This window comes from Panthera leo, chromosome A1 (assembly GCF_018350215.1).
Source record: "Panthera leo isolate Ple1 chromosome A1, P.leo_Ple1_pat1.1, whole genome shotgun sequence".
Taxonomy (NCBI): domain Eukaryota; kingdom Metazoa; phylum Chordata; class Mammalia; order Carnivora; family Felidae; genus Panthera; species Panthera leo.
The window spans coordinates 154640337-154665422 of NC_056679.1; positions in this window are offsets into that span (position 1 = coordinate 154640337).

Here is a 25086-nt window from a genome sequence, read left to right on the forward strand (position 1 = left end):
TAAATACACTTGCTCATCTAATCTGACAGATTAGACAATGGCACAAAACCCTCATCACCGATGTCTAAACAAAGACTTCATTTCAGAAGAGACAAAGCTTCGTGCAGACCGTGTTGCCACTAATAACTTTTCCGAGCGGAAAACAATGTATATTTTATTAATGAAAAACAAATTGCAGCAGGGAAGATGAATGTCTTGGCTTTTCTGACATTTTAAATAATTTGCCTTCCCTTCCCTTTTGTGCCTTTAATATTTACCTTCATATCAATCTTTATGCAATTTTGTTAATTAGCTATGGTGCTGGCAGCAAAACACGGAAGGCGTCCCAGTGTAGGACCTTAAAACCCGTGTTGCCAGGGGAAAACAATCTTGCTATTTTTGCGAGAGTAAACTATATTGGAAAGTATCTCCTTAATTAGAGCCAGAGGTTAAGTTGGACTCTGGGGCGCCCACGTTCTGGTGACAAGGCACTTGGCAAAGGGTTTCGAACAGGAAAAGGCAACCTGATTTTCTATTCAACTTTGTCACCGCTGAACATTCAAAAGTGAGGCTGGGGATGTGCGTATTTACCAGAAGGGAATGGACTGAGCATTAATGGGCTCGGGAGGCTTATTTGGAGGCAGCTGCACTTATCATGAATCAGGAAAGGGAAATAGCAGCCCTGGTGTGCTGTAGGTCAGTCACAAATGTCGACTTGAGAGAGCCATAAATCTCTCGCAGGACTCCAGCCAGTGACTTGCAGAACACCCTTCTAGCGTTTCCCTATAATTTAAAGATTATGTAAGGTGTATCGTGAGCGTGTTCGATGAAAATATTAATTTAGAGATAAATCCCGTAAGCGCTTGGAGGCAGCGGCTTCTGCCGCAGTAGCTCTTCAAACAGGACACAGGCTGCTAGTTTGGTCAACAGTAGGAGGTCATGGAAGGCTGCCAAAGAAAACAAACCTTTTTCAATAAAATGCTTTCAGATCTAAGTAGTCACAGAATATCTCCTGTACTGTTTTATTACTGATATTTAAACTTTGATATATCGTCTTTTGCTCGAGTCAGAAATCTTCATCATAAAATGAACTGTGGCGCACACACACACACACACACACACACCAAGAAAGGCAATTAATCACAGCCAACTCTTTCCAGCGAGTTCAAATAATTTTCTGTTGTTTTTGCTGGGGGGGGGGGGGGGGGAGGGGCGGGGGCAGGGAAGAGAGGAGGGAGGAAATGGTAAAAGTTGAAGTGTCAACTGTTTCGCTTTTTAAATGTATTTGTTGTTTCCGGAAAGACAGATGATATATATTGGTAAGAAAAATCTTGAGACTTTGAGAGAAATGATACAAGTTTCCCAATGAATGGTTTATTAATGATAATGCTAAGGGACGATGTCATTTTCATTTAGCAATATGGCATAATTGATCCTAAAATAAAAGTATTCTACCTCTGTCTCTTTGGGTAATTGGATAATGTTAAAATATGAGGTACAGTGTACAATGGATATTCAAATTTGTCATATACTTAATAACCTAAATTAGAAATTAATGCAGTTGAAAATATTGCCAAGGTAAGGATGCGAAAGTTGATATAAATGATTTCCAAAAAATCACCTTTCGCTTGTAAGGTAAGCATTGCGCTGGAGAACTGTTTACCGCAATTTGCATTTGCATTTTCTAAGACGCCCCTTTAGAGACCAGGAATCCATTAACGGCCTTCTCTCTTGTGGTTGGAAAGTAAAACACTTGGTGACCACAGTAAGCACCAGATTCTACTAAATGGGTACCAAGTACTACCAAGGCCATATTCGTGTTCATCACTGTGGTTCACAAGGAGATTTCCAACGTTTTGAGTTTTTACCTCCCATAATTATTTAAGCCCTAAAGATATATAAGAATAAATGCAAATTGAAAACAATATAAATGAGGATTTTACATATTGTTAATGATATTCTGGAGTTGTAAGATGTAATTAACATTATAGTGTGCCTGGACAATCCAGGCAGAAACCAAATGAGAATTTGCGTCTCAATATCGGAAGTGTTGATGCAAAACTCACAGGTATCTCTCGCCCACTCCCTATGTTCTCAGAGGATGGTTCAAGTATTTTAATACTTCTCTTCGTATCTTGACTGGTTTTAAAAGTAACGTGTGCGTGGAGAACTCTGACACTTTCGGTGCAGGCATTATCAGCACAGCGATATCTGTAAGCTATGCATGGCCACCTTTATTGTTTTACTGTTTTAAAAGCTATGTTCCACTCTGAAATTACATTAAGAATATAAATTTCAACCTCAAATTATGATTCTGTACAACAGAGGCAGAATGTGTGCTTTGTAGCCCAAGATCCCTTTCATTTAATATTAAGCATTCATCCTCTCACATTTTTCTATTTTTGAAAACTATTTGAAATGAATAGACATACACCATAGGATTCTAGACCCTGTAGAATCCCAGGGCCTGTGGCAGACTGAAGCCTAGCAGCCTCTTGTGCGGACACTGCCAGCAGAATATTTGAAGTTGATGCAGCTTAGGAAGAGGCTGATCTTCACAGAAAAGCCAGAATTTCTATAAAAAAAAAAATTAAAGCCATTTTGCCCCTAATCGTAGACAAGCGTTAAAGATCTTAAAACATGGCTATGATCAGGCAATTTTTTTGGTACACTTTTTAAATGAAGAGTAGCGTCTGCACAATTTAGAATGATGGACAGATATTCTTATACATTCCATACAGTCTGAATTTGAAAGCTACTAGCTATATGATCTTCTTGAGTCCCAGTCTGTCCCCTTCTTTGATATAGCTAAAATGAGTTGGAAAGCACAGAGATTATTTTGAATTGATGTGAAATATGCCCTGTCCCCGCTGTCCTATGACATGCCTGACATTGGCCATCATGCGTTCAAGTTGATTCCTTCGTATTAGTCTATACAGAATACAAGCCCAGGCTCTTCCCTTTTTCTGTTTTATACTCTTCATTGCGTACTTCTACCCACACACGGAGGGAAAAAAAGTCATCACAAGGCACTAAGCAAACAGAAAATGAGAGACAATATTCTTAATCACTTCACTAAACTAGCTTAGAGTTTTTTGTTTTTGTTTTGTTTTCCTCTTTTCATATTAAAGCGGGGGTGTGGCAAGAGGTAGAGAGAGAGAATCTTAAGCAAGCTCCATGCTCAGCCCAGAGCCTGATGCAGGGCTTAATCCCAGACCCTGGGATCACAACCTGAACTGAAATCAAGAGTTGGACACTCAAGTGACTGAGCCACCCCACCAATTTAGAGTTTTAACTCAAGTTTCAGTGGTGAATTAACTGTCAAGCTTTTCATGGATCAAAACAAACAGGATGCTTTTCTATTTGTTTAGCATGAGATATAGAGTTTTAAACTATTTATCTAGCACTAAAGGTTGATTTTATGAATTGAAACTGAATCTAATTGCTTCCCAATAACAAATAGTATATTGCTGTGATGGAAAGTAGAGTTGATAACTGAGGATCAAGAAAAGGGTCTATTATACAAACGGACTGTGGTCTTTTTTGGGGTATTTCCCTAATATAGCTATAATATCAAGAATCTGCACTGAAAAGATTCTGCCATTGCTAAATTCGAAAGATGATTAAGAATCTGTAATTATCATCAGTTGACTGGGGGGAGAAAATGGGCCACAGAGAAAGAAAGAATTAGAAGGGAGAACTATTGTTGGAGTGTGAGGACATGGTTGGCATAGTCAGATAACAAGGAAGTTTCTGTATCTGATCATGCTCATGAATAAGAGTCAATAATTGCTGTTGTCATCTTATGACAGGTCAGCATTTTGTTATACAGTAAATAATTGTAGATAATTACAGACATACCTTGTTTATTGCATTTTGCTTTACTGCACTTAACAGATACTGTGTGTTTGTTGTTGATGTTGTTGTTGTTTTATATAAAGTCATAGCAACTCTGCATAGAAAAAGCCTGTTGGCATCATTTTTCCAACAACAGTTGTTCAGTTCTTGTCTCTGTGTCACATTTTGGTAATTCTTGCAATATTTCCAATCTTTTCACTATTGCTACAATTGTCATGGTGATCTGTGGTCAGTAATTACATCCCACTGAAATCTCAGATGATGGAGAGCATTTTTTTTAGCATTGAAGTACTTTAAAAAAAATTTAACGTTTATTTATTTTTGAGAAAGAGAGAGAGAGAGAGAGAGAGAGCGGGGAAGTGGCAGAGAAAGAGGGAGACAGAGAATCGAAACAGGCTCCAGGCTCTGAGCTGTCAGCACAGAGGTGGGGCTCAAACGCGGAACTGTGAGATCATGACCTGAGCCGAAGTCAGATGCTCAGTCGACTGAGCCACCCAGGTGCCCAGAAATTAAGTACTTTTAATTAAGGTATGTACATTGTGTTTTGGAGCATAATGTTAGCGCATTTTGCTTACCTTACTATAATATTCACTTTATTGTGGTGGCCCAGAACTGAATCCGCAATATTTCTGAGGTACGCCCGCATGCAGAGTTCAGGCATTATGTTATCTGCTGAGGTTAGAGAGCTACGATATAGTCCTCATCTTCAAGAGAAACCCAGAGTTTAAGAGGACAATTCATGGCAATTCCTGGATCCTCACTAAAACATCTGTGACCCTCTACAGTCATGGTCTGCAGCCCCAGCGAGGTCCATAGGGCTGCCTGGTCAGCTCCCTCACCTATTTTTCACAGAAACTATTTCACCTCAGTCCCATCTTTCCAAAACATGTACCATAACCCCAATCTATCACTCCTAGAGAATCACCTTACCTCCCATTCAGCAAGGAACATAGAAATCTTTGAGAGTCAACCCAACTTGCTGACATCCAATAGACACCTATCCTGAGTTCTTTTTCCCCTCTCTCCTCGTGTTTGTATCATTCTACCAAAATTGTTGCCAAAAGTGCTGCACGTGGGTAGGCTTCAGTCATTCTCTTACTTAACCTCAGTGTAAGTTGACACTAGAAAGAACTTCATCATTCTTAGAAAGTATTTCTCACTACTGCCTTCTCCTTACCCCACCCCTTGGCTTGTTTCAACACTACCGTTTTCTCAAACTTTGGTCATTCCTTCTCTCAGAACTTTGCCTGGTTATTTTCCCTTGTCTATCTCTTAAGTACAGATGTTTGATGTGGTTCCATCTTTAAAAAATATGAAAACATTATTACAAAGTCTAGTATAACGAGACCGATGAAGATTTTTGTTTGTTAGTGGCTAAAGAGATAAAAAAGGAAATCTCATTATTTTGTCTCATGTTATTCTTCATTATACTTCAATTTCTTTTGTAGTCAAACACAATATTCAGTTAATGTTCATTGTGTACAAAGCATCATACTATGTACTTAAGAAAGTTATGGAGGCTTTCTGCCATGTCTACAGAATTGGCTCTCTTATGTTCATTATGTCAGGCTCACACTAAGCCTTTGCAATCATTACTAGCATGTGGGAGTCCCTACATGTTGTGCAGCCCATCGACTTTTGATTTAGTACAATTAATGGGGCAGAATTTGTGCTCTCTCTGTGAACTTTTTAATAACCCCTCCCAAGTCTTATGACGTGGGTATATCCACACCCATGAGTACCAAGGTTCCTACTTCAAGAATTTGTGTGAACTCTGGAAACTATTGACCCCCAAGGTTTCCTATAAAAACTGAAATACAACTTTACTCTATTTAATCAGTTAATTTCATCTGTAAAGTAACTTAGCCTAAAAAATATACTAAGTATATGTTAAGAATGGCACTTTTCACATGCCTGACCCCTTTCCTTAGGGTGGATATTGAAGATGTCACTTCAGTGTTTCATGCTAGAGGCATACTGCAGGGTTGGTTAGACCTGAGCTTGGAATCTTGTAGCAAAGAAACTATAATAAAAGTTTTAATAAAAATATTAGCATCATAGATTGTGAGGTGTCCTAGGTTGCTGTTGGTTTTTTACTTCACTCATGGAGACAGGAATTTCTTTAAAATACACACATATACACACAGACAGACACATCTCACCTATATTCAAATTTTAGGACAGGAAAGTACAGATTCTGAATAATTTGCTAACTATATGCTCAGGGCATGTGTGGCACCCACACTGGTTTGCTGAATTAGTTAGGTTTTACTCTTGCACTCTGGAACTTTTATTTTTTAATTTTTTAAATGTTTTTATTTATTTTTGAGACAGAGAGAAACAGAGCATGAACAGAGGAGGGGCAGAAAGAGAGGGAGACACAGAATCTGAAGCAGGCTCCAGGCTCTGAGCTGTCAGCACAGAGCCTGACGCGTAGCTCGAACTCACGGACTGACAGATCATGAACTGAGCTGAAGTCGGTTGCTTAACTGACTGAGCCACCCAGGCGTCCCTGGAACTTTTCAAAAGACTCATCATCAGGGTTATTTATGCTGCTTTGTGACAGAAAAATATTGAACCATCAGTATTAGTGGAAAGAACATACGTTGAAGAGAACATAGAATTGATGGCTCGTTCCTTTGTAGAACTGATGTTCTTTGAATTGTTTTTCCTAAGAAAAATAAGGGAGGAGCTAACTTTCCATTTCCATATTAAAGGATGAAACAATAAAAGATAATTTAAAAATAAATTTGGAATTTTATCTTTTGAAAACCTTTAGAAATGGGACATAATTTCTTTTTATGGTCTGCACTAGTTAATGATGGAGGGTTTTACAATCACATGCAATGATGAAGAAGAGAAAGGAAGACTCAATCAGAATCCTTCTCTTCAATCACTCTACTTTTTTACAGCCAGTACCTACGTTGTATTCTCTTCATCTACCAGGGCCTGATAGCAGAAGATGCAGATGGGGAAGTGGGGAAAAACAGATCAGTAAAGATGCTTGGAGGTACAGACAGTAGAGGATGTATTTTCTTGCCTGTAATGACACTGGCAGAGAAAATAGAGCAGGCAACACCTTCATTTTTATCTGTCCCTCAAATAACTTTTGTCAATCTATCTTCACAGGGCAGAGGGACGAATTAAAGAGAATGCAGGATGGTAGTAATGGAGGTTGGACAAGATTTTGCTGGGGGTCAAGATATCAGCTTCAAAGAGCTTGCTCCTTTGCCCCCTTTTAAGATCTCTATTGTTCAAGACTAGTCAGTATCCCTGATAACAACTAGGTTAGTCATTTAAACCTTACCATTTAAGAGATATCTTCCTTCACTGCTGAATCACCACCGTGAACAAAAACAAAGCATGCTATATCCAGTAAAACCTTGGACTGTGAGCATAATTTGCTCTGGAAATATGCTTGCAATCCAAAGCACTTGTATACATAACAAAGTGAATTTCAGGAACCATTGGCTCTGTCATGATCATATGACATTCGGCATCATGTACTACCCATATTGCAAGACATTGCTCATTTATCAAGTTAAAATTAATTATAAATGTTTGCTCCTCCTGTGGAACACTCAAAGAACAAGTTACTCACAGTCCAAGGTTTTACTGTACATAGGGAGACATAGTAAATATGTTTAGAGGGAAACTCATATAGAATAGGCAGTTTTAATTGATCATCAGAGTTAGAAATAAGGACATGAAAGAAAAAATACCAGGAATATGAGGACTTTATTTTAATAACTACAAATTGGAGATGTGGTTAGCTATTTAACAAGTTCTATTGTAAACAGAAAAACCTAACAGAAACAGATTGTGAAGCATAATGTGACAAATAGCACTCTGGAAAATTTAGGGATTTGTGGATTTAAATTATAGAATGTTACAAATGATCCAACTGGGTCCATTACTCAAACAAAGAAATTGAGCCCAAGGAAACACAGTCCTGTAATGAGGCAGTACCAGAGTTGAAAATACTTACTGCACCACCTATCCTATTTTTAATTTTTTTAACGTTTATTTACTTTTGGGACAGAAAGACACACACAGAGTATGAGCAGGGGAGGGGCAGAGAGAGGGGGCAGACACAGAATCTGAAGCAGTCTCCAGGCTCTGAGCTGTCAGCACAGAGCCCAGCGTGGGGCTCAAAATCACCAACTGCGAGATCATGACCTGAGCCAAAGTGGGTCACTTAACAGACTGAGCCGCCCCAACAAACTGCACTACCTATCCTAAAGCTTAGTCCACCACATCATAGTATCTATTTGTATACTTTACTCTGTATTGCCTGGATTGGGTCAAAATAATGACCTTTGTTTTGGAATGAAAATTTAACCATGTTAGATGTTAAATAAAATATCAATAATAATGCATTCCACATTAATACATTTAATTTTTTTGAACCTGTTAATGAGTTATTTTTCTAAAGTTTAATGCTTTCAGAAATTAGTTACTTAGAGTCTTAAATCCCCTAAACATTACCAAGCGACTTTTGAAAGCAAAACAGAAACCAGAAATAATTTACTTTGTTATATAGGGTACTTCTGTGTTAATTAGAAAGAGTTTTGAATTTGGAAAAAAATTAATTTTTTACTTCGAAGGTACTCTATATGTATAGTAAGTGTACCATAAGTAATTCAGGAACAAAACAAAACAAAACAAAACAAAACAAAAACAAAAAAATGGGGCTCTCTCATTCCTAGAATTGCCAAATAATATTGAAAATGTCCAGTTTTCAACAACAACAACAATAAAATTAAGAGACATGCAAAGAAAACAGGAAAGTGTGGCTCATAAGAGGAAAAGACAATCAATGGAAATTGTCCTAAAGAAGCTGAAACATTAGATTCCCGAGACAAAAAGATTTTACATAGGGTATTTTAAATATGTTCAAAACCTAAAGGAAATCATGTCTAAAGAGTTAGGGGCACCTGGGTGGCTCAATTAGTTAAGTGTCCAACTTCGGCTCAGGGCATGATCTTACAGTTTATGAGTTTGAGCCCTATGTCAGGCTCTGTGCTGACAGCTCAGAGCCTGGAGCCTGCTTTGGATTGATTATCTCTGTCCCTCTGCCCCTCCACCACTTGTACTCTGTCTCTGTCTCTCTTTCAAAAATAAAATAAAACACTAAAAAATAAAAAAAAAACAAAGTATGAGATGCCATCTCAGCAATTAGAGATATTAAAAATGAATACACACACACACACACACACACACACACACACACAGAGGGAGAAAGAGAGAGAGAATTTTCTTTATAGAGTTAAAAAGTACAAGTGAAATGAAAAATTCACGAGAGTATCTGAATACAGACTGAAGCCTGATGAAAAATTAATCAGTGAAATTGAAGACAGGTCAGTTGAAATTATGCCAGTTGAAATTACACCATTTCAGGAACTGAGGAAAGAATTTTTAAAAAGAATTGAGTCAGAGCACCTGGGTGGCTCAGTTGGTTAAGCATCTGACGTAGGCTCAGGTCATGATCTCGTGGTTTGTGCATTTAAGCCCTGTGCCAGGCTCTGTGCTGACAGCTCAGAGCCTGGAGCCTGCTTCAGATTCTGTGTCTCCCTCTCTCTGCCCCTCCCTGGCTTGCACTTTCTCTCTCTCTCTCTCTCTCTCTCTCTCTCTCTCTCTCTCTCTCTCTCTCTCTCTCCCCCCTCTCTCTCTCTCAAGAAAAAATAAACATTAAAAATGAATTGGGTCTAAGATATCTGTGGGACACCATCAAGCATAACAATAAACACATAATTCAAATCTCAAAAACGGAGGGAGAGAAAAGGGAATACACAGAATATTTGAAAAAATAATGTCTGAAAACTCAAATCTGATGAAAACATTAATCTACACATCCAAAAGTTTCAACAAACTGCAAGTAGGAGAAATTCAAAGAAAGCCAAATCTATATACAGCACAAGCAAACTGATAAAAGACAAAAACAAAAAGAGAATCTTGATATCTTGATAGTAAGATAAAAGTGATATCACATAGAAGGATCCTCAGTAAGATTAAAAGCTGATTTCTCACCTGAGACTATAGAGTCTAGAAAAAAATGGAATGACATAGCAAAGTGCTAAAAGAAACATAAATTCAAACATCCTGATGATAAATAATTCTATACCCAGCAAAACTCTTTTTCAAAAATGATATAGGAATTTAGACACTCTCAGATAAACTAAAATTGAATTCATTGCTAACATATCTATGCTACAAGGAAGTCTTCAGACTGAAATGAAAGGACAATAGACAGTAACTTGAATCCAGAAATAAATTAAAAAAAAGAAAAGAAATTTTATAAACTGATAAAGGAAATAACTCAGGTAAATATAAAAGACATAATGATATTTTTTTGTTTGTAAATCTTTCTTTTACCTATGTGACTTAAAACAGAACTGCATAGATCATAATTTTACATCTGTCTTCTTTGGCACAAAAATATATAAAGGGGTAATTTGTAACAATAACAACTTAAAGGGGACAGGAGAACAGAGTCATATAGGAGCAAATTGTATACTAATGAAATTAATGTAGTATTAATATGAACTGATTATTACAAATTAAAATGTTTATTGTAATCACTAGGGCAACAAAAAGAAAATAACTAAAATACATATTAAAGATATGACAAAGGAATTAAAATGGTACAATAAAATATGTTGAAAAGCAAAAGATGAAAAATATTCCACGCATACAGTAACCAAAAAAAAAAAAATTAAATAAATAAATAAATAAATAAATAAATAAATAAATAAAGCAAGCTGGAGTGGCTAAACAAATAAAAGAAAAAACGGACTGTAAGATAAAATTTGTCAGTAGAGGAGTGCCTGGGTGGCTCAGTCGGTTGAGCATCCGGCTTCAGCTCAGGTCATGATCTCATGGTTTGTGATTTTGAACCCCACGTCAGGCTCTGTGCTGACAGCTCAGAGCCTGAGGCCTGTTTCAGATTCTGTGTCTCCCTCTCTCTCTGCTCCTCCCCTGCTCGTGTTCTGTCTCTCTCTCTGTCTCAGAAATAAATAAACATTAAAAAATTTTTTAAAAATGTCAATAGAAACAAAGAAGGGTATCATATAATGATATAAAGGTCAATCCATTGAGAAGATATAACAATAATAAATATATATGCACCTAACAACCAAACCCCAAAATATACAAAACAAAAAAATGACTTGGAGGAGCACCTAGATGGCTCAGTCAGTTAAGCTTCTGACTTCATCTCAGATCATGATCTCACGGTTTGTGAGATCACGGTTTGAGCCCCACGGTGGGCTCTGTGTGGACAGCTCAGAGCCTGGAACCTGCTTCAGCTTCTGTGTCTCCCCCTGTCTCTGACCCACCTTTACTTGCAAAAACAAATAAATGTTAAAAAAAATAATAATAGTAATAGTTCGAGATGTTCACATTTAACTTTCAAAGAAAGCTAGAACTAGACATACGATCAATAAGTAAATAAAGGACTTTAACAATAGTGTAAGCTTAATAGACCTATTGGTGAAAACCAAACAGATCCAACCTAATAGACGAGTAGACATCTATAGAACATTCTACCCAACAAAGGCAGAATTCACATTCTTCTCAAGAGCACATGGAGCATTTTCCATGAATGACGATAAGGTAGGGCACAAAACAAAATTCAATAAATGTAATATGATTGAAATTGTAGAAGTATGTTCTACAATCACAATGAAATTAAACCAAAAATCAGTAACAAAATGGAAAATGAAAAATTCATAATTATGTGGAAATTAAACAACATGTTCTCAAATAACAAATGAGTCCAAGAAGAAATCACAAGAGAAATCAGAAAATACTTGAGAATAATGACAATAAAAATACAAAATACAAAACTTATGGGATGCAGAACAGTCCTTCAAGAAAAATAAGTAACTTTACATACCTACATTAATAAAAAAGAAAGATTTCAAATCAATCTTCCATCTTAGGAAACTGGGAAAAAAAAGGAGAAAAACTAGACTCAAAACAAGCAGGAAGGAAATAATAAAGACTAGAGTGGAAATAACTGAAATAAGAAATTTAAAATTTAGAAATCAATGAAAACAAACAGACAAACCTATGAATATGCTTACTGATGAAGAACAGAGAAGATTTCTAATATCAGAAATGACAGTGGTAACATTACTTCTTACTTCACAGAAATAGAAACAGTTACAAGAAACTACTATGAATGAATGTATTTCAACCAATTAGGTAACTTGGATGAAATGCACAAATTCTTAGAAACACAGAACCTACCAAAACTGATTCAAGAAGAAATAGAGAACCTGGGTAGAACTACTACAAACAAAAAGATTTAGTAATCAAAAATTTACTAACAACAACAACCACAAAAACCCAGAGCCAAATAATTTCACTGGTGTATTATACCAAAGACTTTAAAAATAATTGACATCAATTCTTTTCAAACTCCTCCAAAAAATAAAAGAAAAAAATGTTACTGAACTGATTCTGTGAGGGCAGTGTTACACTAATTCTAAAGTCAGACAAAGGTATCACAAGAGAACTACCAACCAATAGTTTTATGAATATAGGTAAAATACTAATAAGTAGAATTCAGCAGTATATAAAAAGGATGATATAACATTACTAAGTGGGATATATCCCAGGAATGCAAGATTTTTTGAACATATTAAAATTAAGCAATATCATATACCATACTAAAAGAATAAACACACACACACACACACACACACACACACACACACTCACACACACACACACAATCATCTCAATAGACACAGAAAGAAAAAGCATTTGACAAAACCCAACACAAATTCAGAATAAAATACTCAACAAATTAGGAATACAAAGATATATCCTTAACCTGATAAAACATATCTATGGAAAACCCACAGCTAACATCATACTTAATGATAAAGGACTGTAAACTTTCCCTCTAAGGTAAGGACACAGACAAGGATATGTATTTTCATCACTTTTTTCAATACTGTACAGAATTTCTGTCTAGGGCATTTAGGTAAGGGAAAAAAATGAAATCATCCAGGTTGGAAAGAAAGAAGTAAAACCATTTATTTGCACATGGAATAATCTCATATATAAAAGACACTAAAAGGGGTTATTATCCAAAATATATGAAGAACTTATATACCTCCACACCCAAAAAGCAAATAATCCAATTAAAACATGGGCAGAAGACATGAACAAACATTTCTCCAAGGAAATGACCAACAGACACATGAAACGATGCTCAACATCACTCATCATCAGAGAAATGAAAATCAGAACCATAATGAGATGGCATCTCATTTGTCACAATGGCTAAAATCAAAAACATAAGAAATAAATTTTGACAAGAATGTAAAGAAAAAGGAACCCTAGTGCACTGTTGGTGGTAATGCCAAATGCTGTAGTCACTATAGGAAACAATATGGAGTTTTCTAAAAAACAAAATAACTAGAATTATCATATGATCCAGTAATTCCACTACTGGGTGTTAACCCAAAGAATATTAAAACTCTAATTCAAAAAAGATACGTGCACTACTATGTTTATCACAGCATTATTTACAATAGCCAAAATATGGAAACAACCCAAGGGTCCATCTATAGATAAATGGATAGGAAAATGTGGCTATGTGCACAATAGAATATTACTCAGCCATAAAAAAGAATGAAGTCTTGCCATTTACAACAACATGGATGGATGTAGAGAGTATAATGCTAAGAGAAGTAAGTTAGAGAAAGACAAATACTACATGATGTCACTCACATGTGGAATCTAAGAAACAAATGAACTGTCAAAGGAAAAAAGAGTCAAGCCAAAAAAAACAGGATTGTTAAATATAGAGAACTGATGATTATCAGAGGGGAGGTGAGTGGGGGATGGGTAAAATAGGTAAAGGGGATTAAGAGTACAGGTACGGTGATGAGCAATGAGTAATGGATAGAATTGTTGAATCACTATATTGTACACCTGAAACTATATAACTATATAACTCTGTATGTTAGTTATACTGGAATTTAAAAAAAAAATTTTTAAACTTTAAAAAACACTAAATAATACACACACACACACACACACACACACACACACTCAGAGCTGGCAAATGAGTTCAGCAAAGTTACAAGTTATCAAATTAACATACAAATTTTCAACTACATTTCTATATATTAGTCGTAAACAATTTGCAAATGAAATTAAAAACAATTCTAATCTTAATAGTATCACAAAATAATATACTTAGTAAAAAAAATTAACCAATGAAGTGTAAGATTTGTATGCTAAAAACTATGAAACAAAGGATGAAATAAATCAAAGAGGATTTAAAAGAATGGAAATATATCCTTGGTTAATGGGTTAGAAGACTTAATATCAATAAGATGGCAATACTCCTCAAATTGATGTACAGCTTCAGTGTTATCCCTATCAGAATTCCAGGTTGATTTTTTTTTAAGAAAAGGATATGCTGACCCTAAAATTTATAATGAAATGAAAGGGGCTTCAGAGAGCAACAACCATCTTGAATAATAAGTATAAGGTTGGAGGACTTACATTCTTCCATTTTAAAAGTTACTACAAAACTACAGTGATTGATACAATGTGGTACTGGCAAAAGCTAAATATATAGATCAAGGGGATAAAATTGAGAGCTGAGAAATAAACCCATTCATCTATGGTCAATCCATTTTTTTACAGTCAATTTTTTTACAGATATACCAAGAGTATTCAATGGAAAAATATAGTATTTTCTACAAATAGTAATGGATATTCACATGCAAAAGAATGAATTTGGACTGCTCACACAAGGTACACAAATTAACTCAGAAAGAATCATAAACAAACGTAAGAGCTAATGCTATAAAAGTCTTAGAAGGATTCATAGGTATAAATCTGCATGAAGTTGGATTTATCAGGTGTTTCTTAAATATGACACCAAAAGCAAAGGAAACAAAAAATAGATAATATGAACTTTATCTAAATATAAAAATGTTGTGCTTCAGAGGACACTATCAATAAAATAGAAAGACAGCTACATAATTGATAAAAAATACTTGCAAATCATGTATCTGATAAGGATCTAGTTACCTAGAATATAAAGATAATTCTTTATATTATAAAGAATATTATAGATTAATATAATTAACTAATTAATATAATATAATTAAAGAATTATAAAGAGAAATACAAAACTGGCAAAAGACTTGAACAGACCATTACCCCATTGAAGGTATACAAATGGCCAAAAAACAGGTAAGAAGATTCCCAAAATTATTCATCATTAGGCAAATGCAAATCAAAACCACAGTGAAATGCCACTTCATGCCCAGAAGGATGTCCATTTAAAATATATATATATATACAGAGAGAGAGAAGGTAAAATAACAAGACTTGGTGAGGATGTGGAGAAATTGGAACCACATATAATGCTGGTAGAAATATAAAATGGTGCAGCTGTGGAAACAGTTTGGCAATTCCTCGAAAAGCTAAATATAGGGTTACGGCAAGCCACAGCTATTCCACCTTTAGGTCTACAACTAAGAGAATTGAAAACATATTTACACAAGAACTTGTACACAAATTTTCATAGCGGTATTATTCATAATATCCCCAAACTGGAAACAATTCCAATGTGCATCAACTAATGAATTGATAAACAAACGTGTTATATCCTTACAGTGGAATATTATTTGGCAGTAGAAAGATGCTACAAAATGGATGAACCTTAAAAATATTATGCTAATGAAAGAAGCCAGACTCAAAAGATTGACTACTGTATGATTCTTCTTATACGAAATTTCCAGATTGGGCAAATCCATAAAGATAGAATGTAGATTAATGTTTGCCCAGGGGTGAAAAGGAAATATGAGTCAGGGGTCACTGTTAACAGATACAGTATATCTTTTAAGGGTAGTGGCAATGTTCTGGAATGAGATAGTGGTGATGGTTGTACGTCACTACATATATACTAAAAACCACTCAAGTGTATACTTTACACAGTGAATTCCACATTATGTGATTTTTTTTCTCAAAAAGATTGAAAAAGAAAAAAAATATTAAAAAAAGAATCATGACACCTCCTTCAACCTGGATTGCCAAGTGACCATGAAAATCAAAACTTTCCTGTAAACCACACAGAGCATAAGGGAGAAATGAATTTTGTTGTTCTGATCCACTGAAATTTGTGATTGTTATCACAGCATACACTAGCCTGTCTTAATGATACGGCCAATAAAGAATTCCTGTATTTAACTACCAATTAAGTTAGAAAATCCATACCCTCTCAGAATCTCAAGACAAAGTTCAATCATCCCAAATTTATTGGATTACATATTTCTGTAGCAAGACAATCTTGGTTTGATATAAATTTCTGTATGTCACTGAACATATATAGCTATTTGAAAGTGCCATGAAAACTAGTGATGACCTTAAAACATGAAAATACATAGCAATATCTGGAAAATAAATCTATCTGCAAATATTTGTTAAACATTTTCAAACATTTAGGGGTTTTTTTCTTTGAATTTACTTTTATCATTATCTTAGAAAGGAAAAGAGGAAAGATTAGACGTTGGGTAATTATGTTCTCATATGTCAAAAAAATTCCTTTTGCTATTTTGAAAATTAAACTTCTTTTAAAGAATTCTAATATCCTTAATATTGATGTATAAATGTCACTTTATCACATTTAAAGTGAATAAAAATTGGTCCAAATTGAAATTGCACAGGGGTGATGAAGAGTTACTGTATCTGCATCTGCCAAACTTCAATTTTGGAAATCACTTTATGATTTCTAAATATATCCATTGTTTCCTATTTTCAAAAATCTTTATCAGTCAAAAGGAAGTCTATCTTTACAATACTTTTCCTTCCAATTTTCCTAAAATTATCATAGATGTAAGTGTGTTTATGTTAATTATATGATGTTCACATGTTGACCATTCCATGTCTTAAATTTCTCCCCTAAAACTCACAGGAAGATGTCTTCTCAGATTGTATGTAGGTAGACAAGGACTCTATGCCTAAAGACACCATATCCCAGAAAATCAAAATTATGTTCAAGATGTCTTGATATGCGCTTGCCAGGGTCACAATTTTCATCCCCATCAAATAGTGGTATTTTCTATACCTTCCATTACTATCCTAATGATTATCATTGTGGTCATTCATGGGGCAAAGCAGTTGTAATGGTATATTTCAATATAAATGTATAAATAAATGAGCTTGCTTCACTCTCTTGCTTAAAACACTGCATTGTGGTTAGACTAATATCCACAAAACTTACTATAGTCTATCCGAACCTGCATGATCTGGTCTGCCTATACAATCCCACCTCTCTCCAGAACCATCAGATAGATTGTTCAAGCCTTAGGGGCTTCCTCTTGTGTAGTAAATTCTTACTTCCACTTGCAATTTCACATGGGTGGCTCCTTCTCACCATTGTGGCCTCATGTCAAATATCACTTCTAGACAGAGAGGACTTTCTCTAACTACCCTAGCAAAAAAATTCATATCTCTCTAAATAATATTATCCTGTTTTATCACCTTCATTACACTTATATACATTTCCTGGTTTATTTACTAGTTTATCTGTTTATTGTCCGTATGGCATCTAGAATGGGAGCTCTATGAGAGCAGATAATGTATACTCAGCACTTAGATGCATGCTGACTTGTGGAGTGAATGAAATAAGTAAATAATGCCTTGGATATCTCTGCATGCCACACCCCAAGTGATTTTTAATGCTCCCCATTCCCCTACCCAATGCATATATACCTTCACTCTTAACTTTCCCCAAGTCTTTCAATAACTCCGTGAAACAGCTAATCTCAGACATTCTCAGAACAAAAGAGCTTCTGCAATCAAAGTCACTTCTAAAATGTATTAATAATCATTCATTTGCTATTCATTGTTGTACAAATAGTGATGGAAATCTGGTTTATCTGCCATAGGTTGCTGCAAGAAGTGTGCTTGCTTTCCTCAACCCCAGTGAACATTCTCCACACTCATCTAAGGGCAGAATTTGGCCATGTGTGGTTAGTTGATTACAACAAACATATGGGGAAAATGGCTGAGAATGCTCAAATATTGAAACCATATGTTACTGCATGGGAAACTATGCCTTATTAAAAAACAAAACAAAAACTGAGAATCCAGCTAGAAACATACAGCTCAGAGCTCTTGCTTTCTGAGCTTAACCACTACTCAATTTATTAGACTGAAGACTTTTACACTGAACTCAATCTTAACATCACAGAGTAGCTTAAAATTTTAACTTAGTTAAAATATTTTTTTTGACTACAGAAGATTACAAAAATCACACAGCTTGGAAAATTTGAAAATTCCTTAAAAAGTAAAAATATCTTTAGTCCTAAGAGATTTTTTAAATTCTATTTTAAATGCCATGAAGACTTCATAGCTTTTCTATACACTGCTTATATAAATGGAGTTTTAACTCCTTTTCTCAATTGACATCACTCCATCTTCATAGAGGAATCCATCAGACAGGGAACATGAATGGCACACTTATGAGACATTAGTCTTATCATTACAGATTAAGAGAATTAACACAAGAAGAGAATTAGCATCAGAAGTGATGTTGAGCATCACTAGAGGACCTCAGAATAGACTCATATACATTAGCTTTTAAATTTCAGATGAACCTCACTCACTGTCCTTCATCAAATCTAAGCTGTCATCATCAATTGTAAGATACACCATTACTAAGAAATAAAAATGCTGCCAACTTAACAATGATCTAATACTCTCTTGATTTTCAGAGTTTAAAATATGAAAATCTATCCATGTTCAAATCAATGAAGCATGCTAGTTATACCAACTTGAATTTTGGCATGATGTCCTACTATTCAGCACTGAATCCAAGGCATAGTAAGAAATTTGTTTTTCACACTTCCTTTCCCATTTGGTGCCTGTTCCCTTAGCTAAGGAGCTCGGTGCTCATTTTGTCCCCTTCTAAACCCTTCTCCACCCACATAAATGTCCCTGCCAGCAGTGAGTCCTTTCCCTGAGTTTTGCTTTCCAGAGAGAGCCAATACTCCACATTCTTCCTTCCAATTCCCTCTCTTCTTCTTGTCACTGTCATAAATTGGTCTTACAGATTACTTTGAGCTAGGGAATTTGATAATCAAAGATAACTACATGATACCATTTTAATAATATTTGCATTTTAATGGTGAACTCCTTGACTCACAAATTTTAGCCCAAATAACTCAATCACCTACAGTAGATTTTGAAGCATAATTTCAGGTTATATTTTGAGATATAAAGACAGTTAATTCATGTAAATTATAGCCACATTTTGATTCACATGTGGAGGGAGGAAATATACTGTGGTACAAAAAGCATGAAGTCTGGGGTTTACTAAGACACTGTTTTAATAGCTCCTATGTAATCCAGAAGTTGCTTAATATTTCTTACTCTCATTTTCTCATCAATGAATTAAAAATAATGATAAATACATTTCATAAATTTTATTAAAATTAATAAGATAAATATAAATTGTGTAAGAAAATTTCTAGCAATATGATATAATATGTAGTCATATAGTTATATATTATTTGATAGAAACAGACTACATATAATAGTATACTGCTGACACCTTAATCAAATTATCAAATTGGGGGGCACCTGGGGGCTCAGTTGGTTAAGCATCCAACTTCGGCTCAGATCATGATCTCTAGGTTTGTGAATTCGTGTCATGCGTCAGGCTCTGTGCTGACAGCTCAGAGCCTGGAGCCTGCTCCAGATTCTGTGTTGCCCTCTCTCTCTAAAATAAATAAACATTAAAAAAAGTTTGTTTGTTTTTTAATTATCAAATTGGGCCTAAGTAGCATTAAACGTTCAAGCTCTACTAACTCTACCATAAATTTCTAGGTGTTATTCTTGACAATTTGCTTCCTAACTTTGTATGTATTGTTTAGATATTCTTATGTACATAACAAAATTACTTACCTAAAGGTCCAGGCAGTTATGTAACTGCTCTTTTACTTAATGCCAATTATTTGAAATTCTTTTATTTTTTTCTCACATGACTGAAATTAATATTGTAACCATCGATATATTTTTAAAGATTTGATCATGGTGCTTTTTTAATAAGTTAAAATCTGTGTTGCTTTGGTAATAGTACACTCCTACAAAGAGACCAACAGACCTTTTGTGTCTGTTGATTTATACATTTCTCTGATTTTTCTTGCCTTTTCTAAATTGCTATTTTCCTTTCCTTCTTTATTCTCCCTAGCTTGTCTTTATCTTTTTTTTTTAATTAAATTAGAAGCTCCTTCTCACCTTTTCATCATCCCTCTTCCAATTCCCAATTTTTCTCTTGTTCTGATCAGACTGTAAAGTCAACAGGTATATATTTATATCTAACCTTGTTTTCTTTAAATAGTTAAGAACCAAAACATATGTAATGGTTAAAAGATTAATTATGTCCATATCCAGGCTTACTTTATCTTTGTTGATTCTTTACTAAGTTCTGTAAATAAAAGTTTTTCAGTACAATTCTCTCAAGTTCAAAATTTTTTTTTCTAATTCAAAAAATTTTAAGTACAAACTCTAAATATCTTTAAAGAGATAGAATGTCAATTCTAGCAAAATCCTCTTGCATGGCAATCCCACTACCCACTGAGCAGCTTATTAGACACTGAGACACAAAGGGGGTTCACTAGAAATGAGGGAGGTTGGTTTCAACCAGAGATCATGATCAGAGTTCTCCCAACAGAGCTGACTGCTTAATCACTGACTTTGGAGTTGAACGGAATCAGAAGAAAGCACTGAACACAGGTCTAGAGCAGGACTTATTGGCTATAGTTGGTATAAATGAAGATGATATGAAGTTTAACATGATTAAAGGCAACAGAAAGATGTGAGTAGGAACATAAACGTGCATGCATCTACAATTTTTCCCATCCTGCTCTCCTAAGTACCACTGATACTTTAAGACCCGAACTGGTTAAGAGTAAGATAATGGAGGGGCGCCTGGGTGGCGCAGTCAGTTAAGCGTCCGACTTCAGCCAGGTCACGATCTCACGGTCCGTGGGTTCGAGCCCCGCGTCAGGCTCTGGGCTGATGGCTCGGAGCCTGGAGCCTGTTTCCGATTCTGCGTCTCCCTCTCTCTCTGCCCCTCCCCCGTTCATGCTCTGTCTCTCTCTGTCCCAAAAATAAATAAACAAACGTTGAAGAAAAAAAAAAAAAATTAAAAAAAAAAAAAAAAGAGTAAGATAATGGAAAACAGAAAACACTTGGTACACAGTTATGTATGGTCCTTAATCTGTATAAATAAATACAACTTTTCATTTTCCTTTTCATCTAAAACAATATTTCTTCAGTTATCATATATATATAAAAACAATTTTTGGAAAGAAGTATATGCCAGGGCTTATTCTGCTAAATAATATAAAAATCTATTTGGGACAACAGGACATATCAATCATTAAGTTATATTGCAACATGTTGCAATGTATATATCTTTAGTATGTTAAAATTAATACACAAAACAAATAGCGATACATTACCAGAGATGGAGCAATAAGAAACCAGGAAGTTTTGGAGACATATATCTAGTGTTGAAATTCAAAGTCATAAGGCTACACATAGCTTCCACAGTCAAGAGACTATAGAAGGAACAACAGAGAGTTGATAACAGAATGTTGAGGATTATTTACTCCTGAGGGCAAAAACATAAAGAAAGAAGACTTTGTTGAGTAATAGTGGAAAAACCAAAGCAAGCATATACATAATATATATTATGTATATATTTATATATATATATATATATATTCATGTATTTTATATATATACATATATTATGTAATATATATATGAATGAATGTGTGTGTGTGTGTGTGTGTGTGTGTGTGTGTTTATGGCCAATAGTCTCAGATTCCCCTGACAAGTCCAGGAGAATGAAGATTGGAAAAATAAAAATGGATTAGGGATTGGTGACTTTGAAGGATTCAATTTCAATTCAATGGTTGAAGTGAGATAATGAGGAAGTAGAGAAATGAAGGAAAGGAGAAATAAGATGGAGCAAGGTTCGAAAGTAAAGCAAAAGCATCCTGAGAATAGAAAATCCTGGAGAACTGGGGAGGCAATGGTGAATGTGCCAATGGACAGGGAAGACTTCAACGTTTTAAAAGGAAGAAAGTAATTGATGGAAGACAGAGGACAAAATCATGGACTTGACAGTCAGTTTAAATGTTAATGGAGAGTTCTCAAGTGCATAGGAACAGCTGCTGACAGGAACTCAGGATACGTCAGTTTTAACTATCACCCCAGGCAGATGAGTCCCAAATACTGTCTCTCGATTTAACCTTTCCCCTGAACTCCAGTTGGGTGGGTGGGCTTGTCACTCAGGAATACAAGTGCAGTGACCATGCTACCATCCAACTTATCGTGCTATCATTAGCCTACAGACACATATCTATTTCTGCCTGTCAATTTGTCCCTGTTAGCTTCACCACACTCTTGCTTCTCTTTTTCCACTTGCTTTCTAAAAATACACTACTTGAGACATTGACAGTAGCACTACATGCGATTTGACACCTAGAACGTAGAAAAGGAAAAAAATGTTGAATGGATGAATAGATCTATCAATGGGTGGATGGATGAGTGTGTGACTGAATTTACTGATCACTTATTATCTGCCAAATATTATTCTAGTCCTTTTATATACAGAAGTGTCCAGAGGCAAGTTTTCTACCTCTACTTCATATTAGAGATTGACAAAACAAATGTATTATATGCCCATTTTGTGATAAGTGCTAAGAAAATAAGGAAAGCCACATGAAAGAAATGAGAAAGTGCACGGCAAGAGCTGTTATTGACTGGTTGATCAGGGAGGCCTCTATGTAGATCTGTCATTTAGACATAAAGGTAAGTAAAACGGGAAAACAAACCAGGCAGATATTGGGAGAAAAATGTTTCTAGATACAGGGAAGAACAAATTCAAAGTCACTATGGTTAGAACATTCGTAACTTGCTTGAAAGTGGTGAAAAGGCCTCAGTAATTTGAGCAAAAAGGATGAGGAAGAAGGTGACATGAGAGAGAGAGAGTGAGAGCCCAGGTCATCGGGCACTTTTTGATGTGGCGTTGCTAGATTTAGCAAATAAAGATACAGAATGCTAAGTTTGAGTTTTAGATAAACAACAAATGGTTCGAATATATGTATGTCCTAAATATTGTATAGGACATATGTAATTTAAATTTAAATAGGACATATGTCCTAAATATTGTATAGGACATTTGCTGTTCATTTCTAATTCATGTTGAACGGGGTGTCCTGTATTTTCTCTGGAAACCCTACAGTGATGACATCTTTGGATTTTACTCTGAGCAAGTCAAAAATGATTCCAAGGTTTCTCACTTAAGGAGCTGGTAAAACAGAGCTGATGTGTCCAAAAATGGGAAAGAAAGAAGAAAGTTCAAGGCAGAAGATCAAAATTCAGGTTATTTTTAACATTTCTGAAGTATACATGCCATTCCATAAATTTCACCCATTGAGGGTATAGAATTTAGTAAGTTTTGGTGAATTTAGAGTTATGCAGCCATCAATCTGACCTCATTTCAGAATATTTTTATCAACCTCAAAAAAGATGCTTGGTACCCATTTGTAGTAACTCCTCATATACATCTCAAGCCCCTGGCAATCACTAACCTATTTTCCGTATTGGCAGATTTCCCTATTCTGACATTTCATAGAAACAGAATCATACATGTGTTGGTTTTGGTATCTGGCTTCTTTCTCTTAATGCTATGCTTTCAGATTCATTTATATTATAGCAAGAGTCAGTACTTCTTTCCTTTTTATTGCTGAATAATATTTCACTGAATGGATATGTTATCAGTTATTTTGTTTTTGTTTTTGTTTTTCCCCAGCTTGGGGCTATTACAAATAATGTAGCATTGACTATTCACATCCAAGTCATGTTTTTATTTCTCATGGGTAGAGTATGTGGAGGAAAATTGCTGGTTTGGATGGTAAAATTATGTGAAGAGTTTGGTTTTGAGTTAGTATCCAAGGAGAGACATTGTGTAGGTACCTGATGTCTTGGTCTAGAATTTAGGAAAGAGGTAGGTACAAAATTGGAATTTAACATTATAAACATTATTTCAACGTGATTGGATCGCATAAGGTCAGGTAAGTAGTCAATGTAGTTAGAAAAGAAAAAGGCCAAAGATTAACTCCTGGGGCATGCCAGTTTAAAGGTTACAAACGTGAGGAGGTTTTGTAAAAAGAGAATAAGATGAACCAAACACGGAAAAGTTCAAAGCAGACATTTGTTTGTGTCCTGTGCATCACATCCCTTTGGTCAGTCTCCAAGCTCAGCCGAAACTGTGGTAGACAGTTTCAGTTCATGCTAAGAACCTCCAAGATTTTCTGCTTAACTTCTCAAGGTTTTTTCCAAAGTGAAAACCAGTCACTCAGTCCCTGTGGTCATGTATGCAATTAAGGACCCCACAGGCAATTCACACTAATGAGAAGATGGGACTCAGGGTTATAAATGCCCCCATCTTCTCTCCTTCCGCGAAGTAATTCTGAGTTTCAGAATAACAAAAAAGCTGACTAGTGTTGAATCAACAGAAAATCAAAGCAAAGAAAAGGGAGGAAATTGAGATGTATATAAGATCTATTTCCAAGAGTTTTGCTGCAAGGCAGAGTAGAGAAGAGTAGTGGTAAGTAGACAGAGATAAGCAGTCAGAGAGTTTATTCTTCCTCAAGGGAGGAATTTGTTTTAAAGATGGAGAGTATTACATTGTGTTTGTCTAGTGGAAACAATGAAGACGCAGAAGACAGAGGTAGAATTGCTGGGGTGATGTTTTTGAGTAGATGAGGAGGGATTTGATTAGGGACAAGTACAGGATTTTACCTTAGAAGCACAGACTTTTATCTGTTTTAATAGGGGAAGGCAGAGCTTTTGGACACAGATATGAATTTACTAGTGCATTTAATAGTGTGGACACATGTTTAGTCCATGACTTGACAAATAAATTCACTCCTGAACATCTAGAAAACCGAGAGTCTGTCTTCTACTTGAACCCAGCAACGACATTGAATATTTATATTTTATTATAACCCCTTCCATTTCAGACAGTCCTAAAGTAGCAAAATTTCTTCCCATGAGACTGAGCCAATGAGTATGTAGTGAAACTGTAAAGTCCTGGGTATGGGTAGGAGAAACATACCTGCTGCAAAATGAGAAGCAGCCAGAAGTATTCATGCAGTGAAAAAAAAAAATAGTTTTGGGAGCCAC